Raw genomic sequence first — 18,927 nt, forward strand, 5'->3', positions numbered from 1 at the left:
TTAGAAGGAATATGTAGCTGCTAATAAAATAATTTGGGAGAAAGACAATAGAATTAGCCTAGTTATTGTTACAGATCTCCACATATGTTTTAATCTGTTTTTCACTAATACCTTCATTCAAGATAAAGCACATCTTATTCTCTCCATAATACCACTGCTGTCAAACATTATCATCTTGTACCTGTTTATATAATTGGTTATAAGCCACCTACGGATAATTCAAAAGGGGCTGGCATTGTTACAAACATTTGCGAGCTACGCTCAGACTGAATAGGAGAATGGAGACCGTTTATTCTTAATAATTCATTTTCTTTTGTTCCTGGATTGGTGTTTCCTTATAATAACCAGCTGAAATCAATGGACATACATGAGTCAAGTCAACTAAAGTCTCATCGATGCTTTCTTATTATGGTTCAAAGCCCATCTATCACCTGGATCCACACATTACTGTATATAAAGTCATTGCTTAGTTGTTGTTGTGGTTGTTAGTTGCAAAGTCGTGTCCGACCCATCGCAACCCCATGGACAACATTCCTCCAGGTCTTCCTATCCTCTACCATATGATCTTGGAGTGAACGTTTTGCCATTTTCTCTTTCAATTTTTGAGTTTTCCGTGACACTTCCAAAGGTGGCTTCTTCCAAGAACTCATACATAGTAACTCATACATAGTAAATAGAACTTATAGAACTCATACATATTAAATTCCCAGCAGTTCAATAGGGCATCCCTCAATGATCTTGGGTTGAAGGTAAGGGAGAAAGTAAGAGAAAAGGTTTGTTGTTGTTAGTTGAGAAGTCGTGTCCAACCCATCACAGCCCCATGGACAATGTTCCTCCAGGCCTTCCAGTCCTCTACCATCCTCTGGAGTCCATTTAAACTCACGCCTACTGATTCAATGACTCCATCCAGCCACCTCATTCTCTTCTTTTGCCCTCAACCGTTCCCACCATTAGGCTCTTCTCCAGTGAGTCCTTCCTTCTCATTAGGTGGCCAAAGTATTTCAGTTTCATCTTCAGGATCTGACCTTTTAAAGAGCAGCCAGGTTGATCTCCTCTAGGACTGACTTGTTTGTTCACCTTGCAGTCCAAGGGACTCACAGGAGTCTTCTCCAGCACCAGAGTTCAAAGGCCTCAATTCTTTGGCACTCATTGTTTAGTTAACTAAGGGTTATTGAGTAGACTGCTTCCATGGATTCAGACATCACTTTAAACCGTAAACCATGGTCTGAAAAACATTTTGTCTGAAATAGTGTAGGGTTTCCTGCTGGAGCATGGTTAGAACCAGAAGATATCCAAGTCTATTATTCTGTTATTCTGTTTACTAACCACAGTGGTTGTGTTGCATAACACACAATGTGTGAATCCCATCTTCTATTTGTTCATACTCCTTGATTTTCAATACAAAATTGATTCAATGACTATATTGGAGAGAGATTAATATTATTAATATTCTCCTTCTTTTTTATTTTTTGCTCCCAGGCTGTTTTCCTCTAATTACTAACAGTACTAAAATGTATAATTTCAAGTCACTGATTCTGCCCCCAAGTAGCAGATAAGTGAAACAGGTGTAAAAGAAAACATATGATTCTCACAGGATTGCACTGGATTGTAATTCTGAACAGCCAACTCTAGGTTGCATTAACAGAGGGACAGAATCAAGGTCATGTGAGGTATTGTAAAGCCTTAGTAAGACCACACTTAGAATATTGCAACTATATTATAAAACAGCTGGAGAGACTCTAGAAACAGAGCAACAAAGATGATTAGAGGCCTAGAGGTTAAAACATATAACCAATGGTTGTAGGAATTGGGTACATCTAGTGAAAAGAAGGACTAGGGATAACCTGATACAAGTGTTCCAATATTTGAGGGGCTGCCACAAAGAAGAGGGGGTCAATCTATTTTCCAAATCATCAGAAGGCAGGACAAGAAGCAATGGATGGAAACTAATCAAGGACAGAAGCAACCTAAACACTAAGGAGAAATTTCCTAATAGTAGAACAATTAACTAGTGGAATGACTTGCCTTCAGAAATTGTGGATGATCCATCACTGGATGCTTTTAAGAAGAGTTTGGACAGCCACTTGTCTGGAATTGTATAGAGTCTCCTGCTTGAACAAGGGGTTGGACTAGACGACCTCTAAGGTCTCTTCCAATTCTGTTATTCTGTTAATCTGCACTTAACTCATTAGCAAAAGTTGCTACAGGCTGTCTGGATAATTTAAAATGTAATCAATGAAGGATATGATTAGAAACGGGAGCATCATATCTTTCTATCCACTGTATATACCTTAGGCATTTTAATTTTTTTGAAATAAATTTTATTAAAAGAAGTTTTTACCAAGATTTTAAAAACTACAGAAACATAGAAAGAGAAATAGAAAATCGATTATAAAACAATAAAAGAAAAAGCAAGGAAAAGAAAGACAGCCAAAGATGCAATTTTAAAATTTTAATTTAAAAAATCTTATTTAAAAAGAGGTTAACGTTTTCAGCACAGCCCTGAGAGTTTAACAAAATAAGAAAACTGATTTAGTTTCTTTCTCTCTGAAGTTAATAATAAGACAGCCAGAAAAGAAGCTTTCCAGTTAAAGCTGCATTAACCCAAATTGATTGATTGTTAAATAATCCCTGATAATCACAGTGCTTTCCACCAGATCTAAAAAAAGTAGGACCACAAGATCCCCCAAACATACAGTAGTGGCCAAAATTGTGGAAACCTTTTGGGAAAAGTGTATTTTTGAGGTTTGATGGCTAATAACGCCACTTTTTTTGGGGGGGGGATTTCAAAATAATCCTGTTCCACTGCTGGAATGGCCTGGGAATAGCCCAGACCTTAACCCAATTAAAAATCTAAGGTTATAAATATGTGAATATGAAGGGGGGAAATGTAAATTGTGGATATACATTGATATGGAACTGTTGAAAAATGGAAACTTTTTTCCTTTCCCTTTTGTTCTTGTTTTGTTTGTTTTTGTTTTTTAAAGAAAAAAACAATAAAAAATTATTAAAAGAAAGAAAGAAAGAAAATCTAGGGAGCCGACTAAAGAAACTTCTTAGTTGGAAGTGACCCAGCAATACAATACAATACAATACAATATAATACAATACAATACAATACAATACAACCCAATTCTTTATCCGGTAGCCGTAACCTTGCTAGCCATCGCGTTGAGGCTATTGACAGGAATGTATTCGGCAAGCCACGGTTGCAAACAAACCACGGTTAAATCCAGTCCCAGATTCGATCAGGAAAATTGACTTTATACTTACATCATCCACACTCCGGCGGCTATGTTCAGTGGGTAAATGGTCAGGCACATCCAGAGCCCGGAAAAAGCACAAGCTGAATGAAAAGAAAGGAGAAGAAAGGAAAGAAGTTGAGGACAAGAAAAATCACATCGTAGGTAGAGCTAGTCCTCGACTTGTGACCACATTTGAGCCCAATACAATACAATACAATTTTTTATTGGCCAAATGTGATTGGACACACAAGGAATTTGTCTTGGGCCTATACTCTCAGTGTACATAAAAGAAAAGATACCTTCATCAAGGTACAACACTTACAACACAATGATAGTCATAGGGTATGGATTTAACACTTAATGATACAACACTTAATGATAGTCATAGGGTACAAATAAGTAATCGGGAAACAATATCAATATAAATCGTAAGGATATAAGCAACAAAGTTTACAGTCATACAGTCATAAGTGGAAGGAGATGGATGATGGGAGCGATGAGAAGATTAATAGTAGTGCAGATTTAGTCAATTGTTTGACAGTGTTGAGGGAATTATTTGTTTAGCAGAGTGATGGCGTTTGGGAAGAAACTGTTCTTGTGTCTAGTTGTTCTGGTGTGTAGAGCTCTATAGCATCGTTTAAAACCCAGTTAATAGAAGCAATCCTTCAACCTTGGTTTCACATTATAACAGCTGCAGAACTAAAAGACTTGGTTCGCTCCATGGGAAGAGGTTGTAAGGCCGTAATTCATGCTAAAGGTTACCCAACTAAGTCTTAACTGACATGGTGATCATTTTTGTATCTTGTTTTTTCTATGGTGATATTTTTTGTATATCTCGTTTTTCTACGTGTTTCACTTTTCTTCTTTACACTGTAACTGCTATTCTAATAGCAAATCCTTCATAGAAGTTATTGCATTCCATTCTTGATTAAATTATCTTTCCATTGATATATAATTTTGTGGTACTATTCCAACAAGTTGACCCCCCTCTTCTTTGTGGCAGCCCCTCAAATATTGCCACATACAGGCGAGCTCACTGGTTCTCACTTCATCAGCGCCAGTTTCACAAAGATGTCTTCAGTTTATCATGCCTTGTCTGCAAATCAGAGATTGGTGAATATTCTGTTGCTATACTGGGATGAAATGTAATTTTTTTTACTACCGGTTCTGTGGGCGTGGCTTGGTGGGGGTGGGGGTAATGTGACTGGGTGGGCGTGGCCAACTTTTTTTTTTTTTACTTTTAAAAGCATTTTTGCTACAACCTCTTCGGCCAAAGAGCTTGTAGAAAAAATGCTTTGAAAGGATTCTGGCAATCCCAGGTGAGTTGCCTGATCCCCAGAACCCTTTCAAAGCATTTTTTTTACAGCGCCTTCAGCCGAAGAGCTTGTAGAAAAAATGCTTTTTAAGGGTTCTGACAATCCAAGCTGAGCTGCCCAATCATCAGAGGCTTCTTTTTTTTACTTTTAAAAGCATTTTTTCGGCCGAAGAAAAAATGTTTTTAAAAGTAAAAACAGCCTCTGATGATCACGCGGCCTCAGCCGGGCATGCTGGGGGGAAGGGGGGAGGCAAGGATTTTTGCTACCGGTTCTCCGAACCACCCGCCGCCGTCGCTACTGAATCGGGCTATCCGGTCCGAACTGGGAGCATTTTACCCCTGTGCTATACCTATATAATTGTAAGCCCCACCTGATAGGCCAGATGAGGCATCAACTCCATGGGAAGACCAGAGGTGATACTTTATTGAGACAGGATACAAGAACAGAATCTTGCAAATTCTGATCGTTCTGTACGTCCTTCCTTTCTTACGCCCAACCAAGTGAGGGAGGTAGCTGAACTGCTTCTGCATATTTTCTGCTTGTTATGGACTTGAGCTATTTTTTTCTCCTCATCGCTTTGGTAACAGATCTGACCTATCTCTGCCAAGATCTTCTTCTTTACTCAGTACATCAGCCGCTTTAATGAAAGCTAAAAATATCCTTCCTTACAGCAAAAGCTTCCCGACTGACCTCAAAGAAGTAAGTTACGCCTAATAACTTTTGAACCGAATTAATATTTGAGTGGGAGATGAACAGGGTGGTAGCCTAGACCAGGGGTCTCCAACCTTGGCAACTTTAAACTTGGTGGACTTCAACTCCCAGAACTCCCCAGCCAGCTTTGCTGGCTGGGGGATTCTGGGAGTTAAAGTCCACCAGGCTTAAAGTTGCCAAGGTTGGAGACCCCTGGCCTAGACTGTGAAGATGGAAAAAATAGCCAGGAAGAAGATCCTATCCAATAACGTCTATCTGGAGGAGAAGAACAGGCAGAGTGCTGCTGCTGCTGCTGCTGCTGCTGGTGGAGTTAAGCACATCATTAGTTTAGAATCCCTGCATTCCCACAAGTGCTCCGAGTCCAACCCTTTCTGAATTCCATTGACCCTTATCTGGTGCCAATTTAGCGTTGACCAGATACTTAATAAATAAGCTTAAATAAATATTCTCAACCTTATGAATGGTACCAATTCTTTGCGCCTGACATCACTTTGCCCCCCACACCCCCCGAAAGGAATATTGACGTGGATTATTAGGAACCAAACTTCATATCAAGGGAAATTGACTTTTGTAAAAACCTTCTGGTAGGTAGATGGCTGAGAAGTACTGGTAGTCCTTGACTTACGACCACAATAGAGCCCAACACTTCCATTGCTAAGCAAGACATTTGTTAACTGAGTTGTGCCCCATTATGCAGCTTGGTTTTGGCAGAGTTGTTAAGCGAACGCACTGCTGTTGTTAAAGGGAATTATGCAGTGAATCTGCCGTCCCCTATTGATTTTTCTTGTTAGAAGCCAGTTGAGAAAGTTACAAATGGACTCGCCTGTCTGGAACCCATATCACATTTCAGACATCAATATAATTGAACGTGTCCAGAAATATTTTACAAGAAGAGTTCTCCACTCCTCTGAATACAACAAAATACCTTATGCCACCAGACTTGAAATCTTGGGTTTAGAAAACTTAGAACTCCGCCGCCTTCGACATGACCTGTGTTTAACTCATAGAATCATCTATTGCAATGTCCTTCCTGTTGAAGACTACTTTCAGCTTCAATCGCAACAATATAAGAGCAAACGATAGATTTAAATTTAATGTAAACCGCTTCAATCTTGATTGCAGAAAATATGCCTTCTGTAACAGAGTTATTAACACTTGGAACTCACTACCTGACTCTGTGGTCTGTTCTCAAAATCCCAAAAGCTTTATCCAAAAACTGTCTACCATTGACCTCACCCCATTCCTAAGAGGTCTGTAAGGGGCGTGCATAAGAGCACAAACGTGCCTACCGTTCCTGTCCTATTATTCCCTTTCATTATATCTAATTAATATAGTTATTACATACTTATGCTCATATATATGCTTACATATTATAAGTTGTTACATGTCAATGCTTATATATACTGTTGTGACAAAATAAATAAACAAAACAATTTATGACAGTGCGACTGCCATAAATACATGCCAGTTGTCATGCACCCGATTTTTGATCGTGTGAACATGGGGATGCTTCAACGGTCATAAGTGTGCAAACGAAGAGAAAAGCAACAAAGATGATTGGGGGACTGGAGGCGAAAACATATAAAGAACAGTTGCTGGAATTGGGTATGTCTAGTTTGATGAAAAGAAGGACTCGGGGGTGTCATGATAGCAGTCTTCCAGAGTTTGAGGGGCTGCTACAAAAAAGAGGGAGTCAAGCTATTCTCCAAAGCACCTGGGAGTAGGACAAGAAGCAATAGATGGAAACTGATCAAGGAAAGAAGCAATTTAGAACTGAGGAGAAATTTCCTGACAGTTAGAAGAATTAATCAGTGAAACAGCTTGCCTCCAGAAGCTGCAAATGCTCCAACACTGGAAACTTTTAAGAAGAGATTGTATAACCATTTGTCTGTCAGTTTCAGTGCCATCATAACTCTGAGCAGACATTAAACAAACGCTTATGAGTTGAGGACTACCTATGGACAACCTCCACATTCTGTGTCAGTGCACATAAAGGTAAAGGTAAAGGTTCCCCTTGCACATATATGCTAGTTGTTCCCGACTCTAGGGGGCGGTGCTCATCTCCATTTCAAAGCTGAAGAGCCAGCGCTGTCTGAAGACGTCTCCATGATCATATTGCCAGCATGACTCAATGCCAAAGGTGCACGGAACACTGTTACCTTCCTACCAAAGGTGGTCCCTATTTTTCTACTTGCATTTTTTATGTGCTTTCGAACTGCTAGGTTCGCAGAAGCTGGGACAAGTAACGGGAGCTCATCCCGTTACGCGGCACTAGGGATTCAAACCACTGAATTGCCAACCTTTCGATCGACAAGCTCAGCATCTTAGCCGCCGAGCCACCACGTCCCCTTGTCATTTACTTTTATTTATTTATTTATTTTGTCACAACATCATACAAAAAGATTATATAGCATATAAACTATGAGTAAATGTTAGGAGGTATGAGCATATATATATATAGGAAGAAGAAAAGAAAAACAATAGGACAGGAACGCCCCTTATGGTCCTCTTAGGAATGGGGTGAGGTCAATAGTAGAAAGTTTTTGGTTAAAGCTTTTAGGATTATGGGAAGAGATCACAGAGTCAGGTAAAGTATTCCAAGCACTGATGATTCTGTTACAGAAGTCATATTTTCTGCAATCTAGATTAAAGCGGTTAACATTAAGTTTAAATCTATTGGTTGCCCTTGTATTATTGCAATTAAAGCTGAAGTAGTCTTTGACAGGAAGGACATTACAATAGATGATTCTGTGAGTTAAACTTAGGTCTTGTCGAAGGCGACTGAGTTCCAAGTTTTCTAAGCCTAGGATTTCAAGTCTGGTGGGATAAGGTATTTTGTTGTTTTCAGAGGAATGGAGAACTCTTCTTGTAAAATATTTCTGGACACGTTCAATTGTATTGATGTCAGAGATGTGGTGAGGGTTCCAAACAGGCGAGCTGTATTCTAGAATTGGTCTAGCAAATGTTTTATATGCTCTGGTTAGTAGTGTGGTGTTTTTGGAAAAGAAGCTATGCAAAATTAGGTTTACAACTCTTAGAGCTTTTTTTGCTATGTAGTTGCAGTGGGCTTTGGCACTTAGATCATTTGACATGAAAACTCCAAGGTCTTTAACGGGATGGGGGTCGTCTGTAAGGTAATGTCCATCTAGTATGTACTTAGTTTTTGGGTTCTTTTTTCCTATATGTAAGACTGAGCATTTGCTGGTTGAAATTTGGAGCTGCCAATTTTTAGACCAAGCGGATAGATGATCAAGGTCGTTTTGAATGATAGAAGTATTGTCTGTGGTGTTAAATAGTTTGACATCATCAGCAAAGAGAACACAATTACTTGAGATGTGGTCACAAAGATCATTAATGTAAGCAATAGCAATAACATTTAGACGTATATACTGCTTCACAGTGCCTTTACAACTCTTTCTAAGCGGTTTACAGAGTCAGCATATTTCCCCCACAACAATCTGGGTCCTCATTTTACCCACCTCGGAAGGATAGGTAAACATAAATGCAAAGTTTTTCTCCCCCTAATTATTGCAGATCAATCTGCACCCACCCCCTCCCTTCTCCTTCCCCTCCCCTCCCCATAAAGGCGCTTCCTCATCCATGTGAACCATTTCAAATGTTAATAAAATGCACTTCCACGCCGCGTCTCAGGATCAAAGGGTTTTATTTGTTTCTTAATGCAAAGGAGAAGCACGAAACCCAAAGTGTGTGTGTATTAGGGTGGGGTGGGGTTGGATGGGGTGGGGTGGGGGATGTAAATGTTTTTTCTCTCAGATTTATATATGCTTAAAATACCCGTGCAAACATAATTAACGTCAGGGCTAGATGACAAGATAGAAGGAAGTTTAATGTGAAAAGGAGAAGAACAAACCGCTTTATGACATGCGGAGGAGAAAAATGAGTTTGCTGCAGGCGAGATCGTCTATATTATTCTGGTAGAGATGATGGGAGCTCCTGCCTCCTCTCCTATAGAAAATAACAGCTGGTAAGCAGGGAAGCAACCTGAAGAGAGATCTCTCTTTTTTTGCCTTTAATCTACTCCGGTGCTGTTTGGTGCCCACTTTAGGGTAAGACTCAGTAACTCACGGACAAAAGCTGTTGATAGATAGGCACAATTACTTGCTCTAGTATTGCTCTCAACTGTCTGCCTTGACTGATGATGGTGGTGGATAAAGTCTAGCTCACATCTGGGAAAAAGCCTTTTATATATATATATATATATATATATATATATATTTGTTTTCTGAGGTTTTCGCGGGTGTTTGTATGTAGATCTTTGGTTATTCGGGTTTTCTCCCGCGTACAATTTTACGCGGGAGAAAACCCGAATAACCAAAGATCTATATATATATATATGCAGGTTTTGGTATGTTGGGTCTTTTCTGTGTAAGATTGGAAATATTTAGGTAAATACTTCCAATCACATACATACATATATATATATTGTTTTCTGAGGTTTTCATGGTGTTTGTATGTAGATCTTTGGTTATTGGGTTTTCTCGCGTAAAATTTTACGGGAGAAAACCCGAATAACCAAAGATCTATATATATATATATATATATATATGCAGGTTTTGGTATGTTCGGGTCTTTTCCTGTGTAAGATTGGAAATATTTAGGGTAAATACTTCCAATCTTACACGGGAAAAGACCCAAAGATACCAAAACCTGCATACATATACCCATGAAAACCTACGAAAACATACATACATACATACATATATATATATATGGAGGTCTTTGGTTTTTCGGGTTTTCTCCCGCGTAAAATTGGAAGTGTCTTGGCGACGTTTCGACGAAGTCTCACTCGTCATCTTCAGGCTTCAGCTTCGTGCTTCTGGGAGCAATGTGTGATTGCAGCTGTGATCTCAGAAACACATTGCTCCCAGAAGCACGAAGCTGAAGCCTGAAGATGACGGGTGAGACTTCGTCAAAACGTTGCCAGAACACTTCCAATTTTACGCGGGAGAAAACCCGAATAACCAAAGACCTCCATACAAACACCCGCGAAAACCTCAGAAAACATATATACATATACCTACCTACCTACCTACCTACCTACCTACCTACCTACCTACACACACACACACACACACACACACACACACACACACACACATATATATATTAGACAGAAAAAAAAGGGCCCACTCTTGTCTTCGTGATCCGCTTTCTTTTAAACTTTGAAAAGAAGGTGGAGGATTGAATTCTCTCCCAAGCAATTATGTCGATTCAAACACATTTTCACCCAAAATCTTACCATGCTGGTCAGGGGTTGGTTTCACTTACCTCTACCACCAGTTTGCCATGCGCGCCTTCTGCACATGCACCTGAGCCCAAAATTTCTGTGGCTAAGTGAAAAAATTAGTCAAAGGGAAGTTGGCTCCATTCTGCAACCTTTCTTGCCAGAGTTGTTAAGTGAATCATGGAAGCTGTTCAGTTAATGATGTGATTGTTAAGTGAATCTGGCTTCCCCATTGATTTTGCTCGTTCCGAAGGTCACAAATGGGGATCACATAACCCCGGGACACTGCAACTGTCATAAATATATATAATGTAAATAATATATAACATCAATAATGCATGTACTCCATTAGCAAAAAAAATAAATAAAAATAAACCTGGTTTGTGGTGTCGCTTTACAAATTCAGCGCAATGTCACTGAATCTTTAGCTATGCAGACACACAAAATGCGAATTGGAAATGTGAGTTCTTTTTTCAGCACATTTGACATCCTAAAGGCGGTGAGGGGAGGAGGAAAAGAAAGGAAGGACAAGACAGGGAAAGATAGACATTTTTTCAAGTTTCAAGTTCTCATGAAGGTTGGGCCCCAGAAGAGCAATACCTGACATGGTCTAAAAATACAGAAAGGGTGGAGCAAATCCTTTGACAGTTATGAGCGCTCTGTCAAATGTATTGCCCAACCCGCAATGCAACAATGCAATAGAACCTGTCATTAAACAGGTATTAAGGATAGTCATCCTTATACCGTTCTACCAAACCTTATCATCTGTAGATCAGATGAATGGTCTTTCTAGAAAATCTCTGAGCAAAGCTCAGCTCGTCATGATTTCATGGATGACTACCATGTACCTCTTTTTTTTTTTAAAAAAACTTCCTAAGTTGATTTTCTGTTGCCTTCTTCCAGGATATTTTTTAAATTAATCTATACAGCCCTGAGATTTTCCCATTCAAGTATCGACCAGCTCCAACCCTGGTTAGCTTTTTGAGATTGCCGAAAGTGGGTTAGTCTACCATAATTTATTCATTTTTATTTTTATTTTATTTATCTGTCAAACACAACAGTATATATAAGTATAAGCATGAAATAACCATACAAATTGGATACAATTAAAGGGAACATTAGGACAGGAACGGTAGGCACGCTGGTGCTCTTATGCACGCCCCTTACAGACCTCATAGGAATGGGGTGAGGTCAACAGTAGATAGCAATTTTTGGCTTCCTAACTACTGCTAAATGCCCATTGAGGCCTCCACAGTCCTGGCTCTTACTACTGTTAGCTCCCCAAGAGGTATATCCAGTGATGAAGCATGCTGGGAGTTGTAGTTCAGGCATATGCACAGACTCCCAGCTTGCTTATTTCCCAAATGTATTCTAGAAGCACCAAGAATTCTTTGTTCCACAAAGAAATGCATGAGGCCAGGGGTGAAATCCGGCAGGTTCTGACAGGTTCTGGAGAACTGGTAGTAGAAATTTTGAGCAGTTCGGAGAACCGGTAGCAGAAATTTTGAGATGTTCTGGAGAACCAGCAAATACCACCTCTGACTGGCCCCAGAGAATAGAATAGAATAGAATTTTATTGGCCAAGTGTGATTGGACACACAAGGAATTTGTCTTGGTGCATATGCTCTCAGTGTACATAAAAGAAAAGATACGTTCATCAAGGTACAACATTTACAACACAATTGATGGTCAGTATATCAATATAAATCATAAGTATTGCCAGCAACAGTTACAGTCAAACAATCATAAGTGGAAAGAGATTGGTGATGGGAACTATGAGAAGATTAATAGTAGTGCAGATTTAGTAAATAGTTTGACAGTGTTGAGGGAATTATTTGTTTAGCAGAGTGATGGCCTTCGGGAAAAAACTGTTATTGTATCTAGTTGTTCTAGTGTGCAGTGCTCTATAGCGTTGTTTTGAGGGTAGGAGTTGAAACAGTTTATGTCCTGGATGTGAGGGATCTGTAAATATTTTCACGGTCCTCTTCTTGATTCGTGCAGTATACAGGTCCTCAATGGAAGGCAGGTTGGTAGCAATTATTTTTTCTGCAGTTCTAATGATCCTCTGAAGTCTGTGTCTTTCTTGTTGGGTTGCAGAACCGAACCAGACAGTTATAGAGGTGCAAATGACAGACTCAATAATTCCTCTGTAGAACTGGATCAGCAGCTCATTGGGCAGTTTGAGCTTCCTGAGTTGGCGCAGAAAGAACATTCTTTGTTGTCCTTTTTTAATGATGTTTTTGATGTTAGCTGTCCATTTTAGATCTTGCGATATGATAGAACCTAGAAATTTAAAGGTTTCTACTGTTGATACTGTGTTGTCTAGTATTGTGAGAGGTGGAAGTATGGAAGGGTTTCTCCTAAAGTCTACTACCATTTCTACGGTTTTGAGTGTATTCAGTTCCAGATTGTTTTGGTTGCACCACAAGGCTAGTCGTTCGACCTCTCGTCTATATGGGGATTCGTCATTGTCTCGAATGAGACCGATCACTGTTGTGTCATCTGCGAACTTCAGTAGCTTAACAGATGGATCGTTGGAGATGCAGTTATTGGTATACAGAGAGAAGAGAAGTGGGAAGAGCACACAGCCTTGGGGGGCCCCTGTGCTAATTGTACCGGTATTTGATGTGATCTTGTTTAGCTTCACCTGCTGCTTCCTGTTTGTTAGGAGAGGGGTGGGAACGGAGATTTTGCAATATCCTTTCCCCAGGAGTAGGGAGGGAATGGGGATTTTGCAGTATCCTTGCCCTGGAGTTGGGTGGGAATGGAGATTTTGCAGTATCCTTCCCCTGCCATGCCCACCAAGCCACGCCCACAGAACTGGTAGTAAAAAAAATTGGATTTCACCACTGCATGCGGCCACTCTTAACTCCTACAGTACCAAAAGGCATGGTGACATGATAGCAATTATCCAATATCTAAAAGGTGCCACATGGAAGAAGGAATCAACCTATTCTGCAAAGCACCTGAAGGGAGAACAAGAAGCAATGGATGGAAACTAATCAACCAATCTAGAACTGAGGAGCAATTTCCTGACAGTTAGAACTATTAATCAATGAAGCAACTAGCCTCCAGTGCGGGTGCTCCAACACTAAAGGTTTTTAAGAAGAGATTGGACAATCATTTGTCTGAAATGGCGCAGGGCAGTGGTGGCGAACCTTTTATTCACTGAGTGCCAAACAGGTACGCGCTTCTTAAGCTTCACGCACGTGTTTGCTATCCGCGCTAATGCCTGGCTCCTCCCCTGGGTGCTCTGCATGCAACCACACCATCTGTGCATGCGCATGTCTTTTGTGCGGTTCCCCCATGCATTGCGCAAGCAATCACACCATCTGGGCATGCATGCAGGTTTTATTTATTTATTTATTGATCACATTTGTATACCGCCCTATCTCCCGAGGGACTCTGTGCGGCTCCCCTGTGCACTGCATGTGCAATCGCACTATCTGAGCATGTACACTGAGAGCATATGCACCAAGACAAATTCCTTGTGTGTCCAATCACACTTGGCCAATAAAAATTCTATTCTAAAAATTCTATTCTATGTGCATGGTTTTCACACATGCAATGCGGGTGCAATGCCCGAACGCCCTCTACGCATGTATGCGCTGCACACAAGCATTCTCACACGCATGCTCAAATGCACAGGCATGGGCAGGAGAACTCCAAAGACCAGCTGGGTCCCCTGAATTGCACACATGCACACCAGAGGCCCGAACACCAGCTGCAGGTGAATTGGGCAACAGCTCGCCTGCCCGGAAAGATGGCTCTGCGTGCCATCTCGGGCATGCATGTCATGGTTCACTATCATGGGTCTAGGGTTTCCAGTTTGAGCAGGGGGTTGGACTAGAAGACCTCCGAGGTCCCTTTCAACTCTGTTATTCTGTTGCTTTGCTTCTCATTCAAGATACCAACCGTTCGCCGTTCCTTCTGTCATTTATTGTTTTTCTTCGAGGATTTCGGACCTAGCCATCCAGGTAAGGGCCAATTACGGCTTCCTCTTGATTAATGCAGGAACCAGCTAAGCCAGCTCCAGTGTGCTTCAAGCTTTGATTGATAAGCTTGAGAGAGTCTCTATGCTAGGTATGTAGGTCAGGAAGAGATAACAAGTGGAAAAGTGTGAGCTGAAAGGAGAGGGAGAGAGAGAGAGAGACCACACAGGGAGAATGCAAGCTATGTTTCCCCATTACAGTTGAAGAGTTGCAAGATAATTTAGTTCTTTGGCACATAATGCAATCCAATTGTAATGCCCCATTTATTTTATGCATCACTCTGATTGCTATCTGTGACATGCATACTATACTTTAATGCCTGTTGCTTTCTAGAAAAGTATTGCTGAATTGTTCCTGGGTTGGAGGCTTTTTTTTAGCGTTCACGTTTTATTTCTGAAAACAAGGAACTATTGAAATCAGAGATGGGCAGAAGTGTTGATTTCTGGTGTCTCTCAACATCCTGTTTCCTTTGCAAATCGCATTCACCCTATTCCTAAGAGTCTTGCTCCAAACCTGTATACTTTTTTTTAACAGTTTTGCCTGAAATCCATTTTGGTTTTTACAATTCCTCCCAGAGTAATGCATTTTTGTACATCACTTTCAGAAACTGTATTTTTTTCCTGCAGACTTTTGTCAGATGTAGCTTGAAACATAGCAAATTGTCCTACAGTGCAGAGAGATGTTGTGTCTTGTCCGCTCTCACCGCAGCCGGGGTCTGCTTATCTGCTCCCGAACACGGAGGAATGTATGCCTCCCGGCCCCAGTCCTGGCTCCATGCCCAGACAAGCTGCAGAGGAGGGAGCACCCCCCCGGCCCCAGCCCTGGCTCCATGCCCAGGCAAACAGAGCAGCTAGACCCCTCCCCCTCCTCCACAGCATGTGAGCCTGAGGAAAGTTTACTTCCAACAGCTGATTGGAGTGACCCTCACATCAGAAGATTGGATAGGCGGAGGCAACAGAAGGAAGGGAGGGGCAGGCCTTAATGAGTGCTGAGTCATGGAGCCACACCCCATGGCCTATATAAAGGATCTGCTTTCTGGCAGTCTCCGAGTCAGGCAAAGTCGAACTTATCTTGCTGAAGTCACTTACTGGTCTCCTGCCTGCTCTGAGGACTTTGCTAGGACTTTGGGCAGAGCTGCAGAGGCAAGCCTGATTCAGATTTCCCTGACCCGGCCGTCAGCGGAGGAGTGGGACACGACAAGAGATGTGAATTTTTTGGGGAAAAAAGGTTCATAATTGATGGATTGATTCTTAATTATTTATCCCACCATTATTATTTATGTAAATAACTCAACCTACCCAACTCACTTTCCTCCTTCTATTTTCCCCACAACAACAACCTTGGGAGATGGGTTGGGCTGAGAGAGAGTGATTGGCTCAAAGTCACCCAGCCAGCTTTCATGCCTAGGGTGGGACTAAAACTCATGATCTTCTGGTGACTGGCCCAAAACACCCAGCTGGCCTTCATGTTTAAGGCAGGACTAGAAGTCACAGTCTCCTGGTGATTGGCCGAAAGTCACCCAGCTGGCTTTCATGGCTATGACAGGACTTGAAGTCATGGTCTCCTACTTTTTAGCTTGGAGCCTTAACCGGTAGACCAAATGGGCTCTCTTGACATGCCGCTTTTCTTTCCAGAATTCTGTAGGGCATAAATAGGGCTCTCCCTTCACTTCATCCCCACAACAACAATCCTATGAAGTACCGTATTTTTCGGAGTATAAGACGCACCCTTCCCCCACTCAAAGGGGGCGAAAATGTAGGTGCGTCTTAAACACCGAATGTAGCCCCTCCCACCACACTGGCCCCCCACCCTTTGGCCTCTGCCTACCAGCAATTTACCTCCTTGCAGCAAGCAGCAAGAAGAAACAGCCCATTTCAGCTTCAGCACAGCCTAATTAGCACAAATTGATTGTCTCCGACTCTCAGCTGTTTCAGGCTGGCAGGGATTGCCATTGCCTATTGCTGCACGAACCTTTGCTGCTTGCTGCAAGGAGGTAAATTGCTGGGAGCAGATTTTTTTTTCTTGTGCTAATCAAGCGATGCTGAAAACGAAAATGAAAGTAAAGCAGGCTGTTTGCTGTTTGCTGCAATGAGGCAAAATTGCTGGGAGGCAGATTTTTTTTTCTTGTTTTCCTCGCCAAAAAAGGAAGGTGTGTCTTATAATTCGGAGCATCTCACTCCGAAAAGTACGGTAGCTTGAGTTGAAAGCAACTGCTCAAATAAACCAGTGAATTTCCATACCTGAGGAGAAATTCAAATCTGGATTTTCCCAGTGCCAGCCCAGCCTCTGAACCACATCACACAAGCTTTACATATTGATTCAGAAGTGCAGATTAAACAAAATTTCCCCCTATTTCATGGCAACTCTTCTTGTAAATGCACCTCCCGTACAAAATAGAATAGAATAGAATAGAATAGAATAGAATAGAATAGAATAGAATAGAATAGAATAGAATTTTATTGGCCAAGTGTGATTGGACACACAAGGAATTTGTCTTGGTGCATATGCTCTCAGTGTACATAAAAGAAAAGATACGTTCATCAAGGTACAACATTTACAACACAATTGATGGTCAATAATCCCACATCCCATCTCACAGTAAGAACCTCCCTGTGTTTAAAAACTTGCCACCAAAAATTATCTGCTTGAAAATTGTATTTATTTGTTTGGAAGAAGTTTGTGGGTGTTCTTTAGTACCAACATCCACTCTTCTTCTCCAGTGACATTATGAGAGAGTGGCGACCTATGATCCCTTGCTAAATTGCTTTGCATTACAGGTAGTGCTGAACTTACAACCGTCCATTTAGTGACCATTCCAAGTTGCAACGGTATTGAAAAAAAGTGACTTACGACCGTTTTTCACAACGGTCAATGCAACCAGGAGTGAGCTTCAGATCCTTTAGCAACGGGTTTGCTGCCCTGTTGCTCGGTGGGTTTGGCCATGGTGGGTGTGCCCTAGTCAGCCGCCTGCACCGGGGTGTGTGTGCGGTTTTTGCCCTCTCCAGGCTCCAGAGTCTATCCCCTGTCAAACACAACCCTGATGTGTCCCTCAATGAAGTCAAGTTTGACACCCCTGGTTTACAGTGTCTCTGGATCATGTTCGGGACAAATTAAAAAAATACATTGCACAGCCAGGTTTCCTCAAAGGTCACAAACCTTTTTTTTTTGGTTTTCTTTCTTTTTAAAAATGTTTTATTAATTTTCTATTAAATACATTAAAGGTAAAGGTAAAGGTTCCCCTCGCACATACATGCTAGTCATTCCCGACTCTAGGGGGTGGTGCTCATCTCCGTTTCAAAGCTGAAGAGCCAGCACTGTCCAAAGATGTCTCTGTGGTCATGTGGCCGGCATGACTCAACGCCAAAGGTGCATGGAACGCTGTTACCTTCCCACCAAAGGTGGTCCCTATTTTACTACTTGCATTTTTACGTGCTTTCGAACTGCTAGGTTTGCAGAAGCTGGGACAAGTAACGGGAGCTCACCCCATTACACCGCACTAGGGATTCGAACCACTGAACTACCGACCTTTCGATCGACAAGCTCAGCGTCTTAGCTACTAAGCATCCTTTTTTATTAAACACATTCCTTAGCGCTAAATAAACATTGTGTGTTTACAAATATTTAATTTGCTTAACCATACACATGCCATTCTTACTCTCCACCCCTTTTTTTCCAACCACTGGTAAAATAAATTCCACGTTTGATCATATTCGGTGTCTTCTTTCTATTTGATTTTCAGTGTAAGTCTGTCCATTTCTGCACTAATGTCTAATATCTTCTTAATTATCTCTCCATCTTGAGGTTGTTTCTTCATCTTTCCAAATATTGTGCGAAGATCATCCTCGCTGCTGTTAGAACATGTAGTACATGTAGTACTCAATACATACTTCTCTTGCCAAATTTTTCTGATATCATCTCTAATAAAAACAGTTCAGGTTCAAAATCTACCAGTTTCCCTATTATCTTTTCTAGCCATCTATGTATTTTTGCCCATTTTTGTTTTGTTTTGTTTTAGCACAAGTCCACCACATATATTTTGTTTTCTGAATGCTTGCATGAGTCACTTCCAGGGCTACTTATTTCCTTCTTCCGACTTACGCATCACACTCCATCCTTCCCCTTGTTGTTCTTGGTACCTCTCCCAGGAGTTTTGATTGAGTAAGTCCACCGTCTTCCCCCCAAACACACACACATACACACATTTTCCCCTTCCGCCCAGGTGTCAGATCTTGAGCTGTCAGGTGGGTCTTGCTTTGCATGTCAGTCTGGAAGCTGATGGACTTACCAAGGTATGGCTGATTGAACAAAGTAGAAGAGGGGAGTAGTCAGAACTGCAGGTGTGAGCAATCTATGAAGATCACTGCTAATCCATTAGATACTAGGACTCCCTGGGATGGGAAAGAAAAAAAAAATATCAG

General features: G+C 41.3%; 1 long non-coding RNA gene across 1 annotated transcript in view; it reads right to left on the reverse strand.

Annotated features, from left to right (window-relative positions):
* Positions 1–17,401: 17,401 nt before the first annotated feature.
* LOC131201380 (uncharacterized) overlaps positions 17,402–18,927 on the reverse strand; it is a 36,065-nt gene continuing 34,539 nt past the window's right edge. Inside the window, exon 4 of the long non-coding RNA XR_009155829.1 lies at positions 17,402–18,897. This is a non-coding gene — a long non-coding RNA (uncharacterized LOC131201380). The remainder of the gene's footprint in view (positions 18,898–18,927) is intronic.

Source organism: Ahaetulla prasina, chromosome 6, assembly GCF_028640845.1.
Source record: "Ahaetulla prasina isolate Xishuangbanna chromosome 6, ASM2864084v1, whole genome shotgun sequence".
NCBI classification, from domain to species: Eukaryota; Metazoa; Chordata; class Lepidosauria; order Squamata; family Colubridae; genus Ahaetulla; species Ahaetulla prasina.